The sequence below is a fragment of the Rattus rattus genome, chromosome X (assembly GCF_011064425.1).
Source record: "Rattus rattus isolate New Zealand chromosome X, Rrattus_CSIRO_v1, whole genome shotgun sequence".
Classification (NCBI taxonomy): Eukaryota; Metazoa; Chordata; class Mammalia; order Rodentia; family Muridae; genus Rattus; species Rattus rattus.
In genome coordinates this window covers 28914518-28919318 of record NC_046172.1, presented here as the reverse complement: position 1 = coordinate 28919318, position 4801 = coordinate 28914518, and the positions used below count along the sequence as shown (strand labels likewise).

The following is a 4801-nucleotide window of genomic DNA, read 5'->3' as shown; positions in this document are numbered from 1 at the left end:
GGAGATGATGCTGCTGGGCCCCAATGACAGCAATACAGAACTCTGGACTGGTGTTAGGAAGAGCTTGTCTTGAAAACTCAAATTTCCTAAGCCCCCAGAGGTGGGGAAAAAATGGAAGATTTGGTCAGGAGTCCCCTTGCTGAGCTTTTGGTCCCTGGAGATATTAGAACATTTATGGTGGTCCATGACCAAACTTAAGCCATGTTCCTGTAGACATAGTTGCCTCCCTACCAGAAATGATGTCTCAGTTGAAAGTCAGTCTCTAGTAAGGTATTGTAAAAGTATTTGAAATTTTTTAATAAAAGTTGGACAAAAGTTTTTATTTTTTTTAATGTGTCCTCTGGGCTGGAGAGATGGTTCAATGTGTAATAGAATAGCACTCACTGTTCTTCCAGAGGACCCAAGTTCAGTTTTCATCATGTATTCCAGGCAGCTCACAACCACTCCTGCAACTCCAGGGAATATTCTAATCTACAAGGAAGGGCACCTGCCAGTATGTGACATACATTCACACAGACATGTCTACATACACATAAATAAAAATAAATCTTAAAAATATCCAAATATTCAATTCAATTACAATAAGACTTTTGTCAATATCACAAAATATCAACTAGAAGAAAATTGATAGTTAAAAAGTGGTGATGTAGCTGTCTCCTGAGAGGATCTGCCAGAGCCTTACTGATACACATGCGGATGCTAACAGCCAACTATCGTACTGAGCATTGGGTCCCCAATGAAGAAGTTAGGGGAAGGACTGAAGGAGCTGAAGGGGTTTGCAACCCCATAGAAAGAATAACACTATCAACAACCAGAACCCCCAGAACTGCCAAGGAGTAAACCACCAGCCAGCCATATGTAGCAAACAATGGTCTTATCTGGCATCAATGAGAGGAGAGGCCCTTGGTCCTGTGAAGGCTCAATTACCCAATGTAGGGGAATGCTTGGGTGGTGAGGCAGGAGTGGGTGGGAGGGGGAGCACCGTCATAGAAGCAGGGAAGAAGGGGGTGGATAGGATAGGAGGGTTGTGGAGGGGAAACCGAGAAGGGGGAATAACATTTGAAATGTAAATAAAGTAACCAATTAAAAAAGTGGTGATACTGTGCTAGAGAGTTGGCTCAGGGTTAAAGAATACAGTCTGCTTGTGCAGAAGATCCCAGTTCAGTACAAAGCATCCATATGGCTGCTCACAACTATCATTAACTCCAATTCCAGGAAATAACAACTGATGTCTTATTCTGGCCTTTGTAGGCACCTCTATGTGCATGATCCAGGCATACACAGAAGGCAAAACATCAATAGAAAAAGAAAAAAGAAAGAAAAGAGAGAGAGAGAGAGAGAGAGAGAGGGAGGGAGGGAGGGGGAGAGAGAGAGAGACAGAAAGGAAGGGAAGGAAGGAAGGAAGGAAGGAAGGAAGGAAGGAAGGAAGGAAGGAAGGAAGGAAGAAGCCCATACAAGTTGACAAAAGGGAATCCTTGTGATGTTACTATGACCATTATTCACAACAGTATGGAAATTTCTGAGGACAAATCAAAACCTAAGGGTGAAACTACCAAGCTGGACATGGAGGCTCACTTGTGTAGTCCTACCACTTGAAAGGCTGAAACAGGAACATTATTACAAGTTGAAGTCAACATGGGCTACATAATGAGTTGCAGATGGCTGGTCTGGGCTGCAGACTGAGACCCAGTCTCAAGAGAGAGAGAGGAGGTGGTAAGGGAGAGAGAGGAAGGAAGACAATCATTACTGCTCATACAGCCACATTAAATGAAGCCTGTACTCAGAAGACATATCTGTACTCCCACGTCTCTTGAAGCACTATTCACACTAGGAGAGAAGTAGAAACAACCTAAGTGCCCGCCCCCCCCAGCTGATGAAGGGACCATGGACACACCATTCAACTCCAAAAATAAAAAAAAATGCTGCCATTTACAGCAGCATGGATGGAACTGGGCCTCATTTTATTAAGGAAAATAAGTCAGACACAGAACTATAAATACTGCATGATTTCACTCACACAGAGAATTGAATGCAGTTGATCTCAGAGGACTTGAGAGTAGAACGGTGCTTATCAGAGGCTGGGGAGAATAAGGAAGGAATGGATGGGGAGGGATGGGTTAATAGGTACCATGTTGTAGCTAGATGAAAACAAGGAGCTCCTGTGTTTCCGTTTTTTCCATTATTAATTTGTTTGCAGTGTTAGGGAACAAGTTCAGAGCCTCATCTATACTAGGCAAATATTTAAGCAAAATGACACTCCCAGAATTCTAGTGTATTCTATTCCACAGCAAAATGAATATATAATGATAATAGACTGGATGTTTCTTCTCCTAATTTTTTAGCTATATACTTCAAAAAGGTAGATAATGATTTGAAATATTTGCATTTCAAAGAAAGCATGGATTCTTACGTCTATGCTTAATCCAGGTTGAACACTACACAGTGCATATACCAAAACACCACATGGGTACCCCAAAAGCGTATACATTTCTATGCACCAGTTGATAAATTACATATCAAATAGAAATTCTCTTAAAATTGTTAGATCAAAAGACACTGAATCATTCCATTCCATTGCTAGAAGTTTCAAAATGCCATCTCTGGAATTCTCCACATACCACATCCCAGATGGATAGAGACCTTGACCCCATTCATCCATCATGACTGTTTAAAGCTCTAAGTTCCCCTTACCAGGTGAGAAGGCTAAGGCATTTTAGCCACTGACACTCACTCATCATTGTCAATGGTACTTCTAGGGATATTGACAACTGGTCCTCTGGCTTCTCTGGAACTTGGGCGAAATACACATCTACAGTTTGAGAGGGACAGGTATTCATGGCACTCTTATGGGAGGAAGGGCTAGGTATAAATAGGAAAGAGAAAACAGAGACACTGTGTGGAAAGCATTGGCAATTTCAGTTCAGGGGCATACGGTCAAAGGATGCATATTATCGAAGCAAGAAAATTGGAACAGAAGTCCTGGCTCTGCCATTTAGTTTCTTTGTTTCTCCATTTTTAAAATGTAATGTTTTTGTTTCTCCATTTATTTATTTCAAAAATGAGCATGATATAAGCCCCCTCCTCCCAACCTGAGGAACTATTGACCGTTGATGGCTGCTAAGGAAGGGTCAGTTGCCTTTTCATTTTCCTTTTTAAAAATAAATATGGAGTGCTCCACAGATTCGCATGTCATCCTTGCACACGGGCCCTGACATGCTAATTTTCTGTGGTTTGCTGAAATTTTAGTATATGTGGTGAGAAAGTGAGCACAAATCAGTGTTCTTTAAGAATGCAGTCACTGAGTAGATAGCCCATGCTCCAGTGGCTACCCTACACCCATCTGCATTTGGGAGCACTAATTGGACTCAATTACTGTTTTTACAAAGGAAAAGAAAAAGAACGAGAGGACATGAAATTAGGGGGGGAGATATGTTGGGGGAGGATCCAGGAAGAATTAGAGGGGTTGGGTGGGGACTGAATATGGTAGGAATACATTGCATACAGATATGAAATTCTCAAAGAATAAATAAAATCATTTTAAAATGAGTATAATGCTACTACATTCAGCACTTAAGCACTGTTATACCTCACACTTCCTACGGCATCTATTAAGAAGTACACGTCCTTACTTTTAAAGACTATATGGCTTAATGAGTGTAAAAGAACACAGTAATGAGAGGGACTGTGACATTTATTGGGGTTTTTTCCTATTAAGTAAAGGGATCTTGCTAGATTCTTCCTCTAAATTAATGATCATCAGGTTGACACCCCTGAAAGGATGTTATAGCTGACTTCATCTTAAGGATGAAAGTGGCCCTCAGGTAGGGCAAGTGATGAATTCAAGGCCAGGTAGTTAGTGAAAGTCAGCTGGAATTCAGTCTAGTATACTACATGTGCCAACCTGTAGTGAAAAAACTGAAAGACAAATCATTGTTGTGGTGCAATCTGGGCTGCAAAACCCATAAAACAGAATATAGTAGATTGACCACTTGACAGTGGATACCCGACACCCAAAGGGGAGTCCATGATTATCACAAAGTTGGGGGTAGGGAAGGTGGAGGCAGATCTAGGATGAGTTAAAAGAGGAGTTAGGGGTGAATACAATCAAAATATCTTGTGTGAAATTCTGAAAGAATTAAGAAAGTATTTATAAAAATCAGAATATAGTCCATAAGTAAGGCAGCAAATATGTATCCTAAAACTATTGTAAAGATTATAACAAAAGGAATAGGAAAAATAGGATCACATAATTGAGGACCTTCATATGCCAAGCTAAGGGTTCCAAGTGTTTGTCAAGACACTGTGCACTGGACTTGCTCAACGGAATTTTTCTGGGAGCCAGAAGGAATGCTTTAACATGCAGACAAGACAGATCAATTTTAAAATTTTAACAAAAGTATAATTAGAGAGAAGACTAGACCTCAAAGGGATATATCATATTGCAGAAATTCAAAATATACTTACTGGCTTGAGAACAGGCAAAAATCAATTAATGGAAGTGAATTGGTGACGAAGAAAATGAGCTTGTTTTTGTACAAGACTGAATATTTAATAAGGAAAGCATTGTAAAACAACAGAAAAGAGGGGGAAAGGTCATTTAGCATATGTTGTTGAGAAACAAACTAGTTTTTTTTGTAAGTACATGGAGTCAAATTCTGAGAGAGCTAAACATTCTTCCTTAAGATGAATATAGAAAAAGAATGGAAGAAACTCAAAGCCCAAATTTCATTTCTGATAGTGCTTTAGAAACAATTAAATTTATATACAAAATAAAATATAAAAATATGCACATTCTTTTTTT

The 4801-nt window shown here is 39.8% G+C and overlaps 1 non-coding gene across 1 annotated transcript; it reads right to left on the bottom strand.

Moving 5' to 3' along the window:
* Positions 1 to 3158: 3158 nt before the first annotated feature.
* On the bottom strand, positions 3159 to 3270 carry LOC116889450. The gene has a single exon (XR_004386408.1). It is a non-coding gene; the product is annotated as a U6 spliceosomal RNA (small nuclear RNA).
* Between the last annotated feature and the right edge of the window lie 1531 nt (positions 3271 to 4801).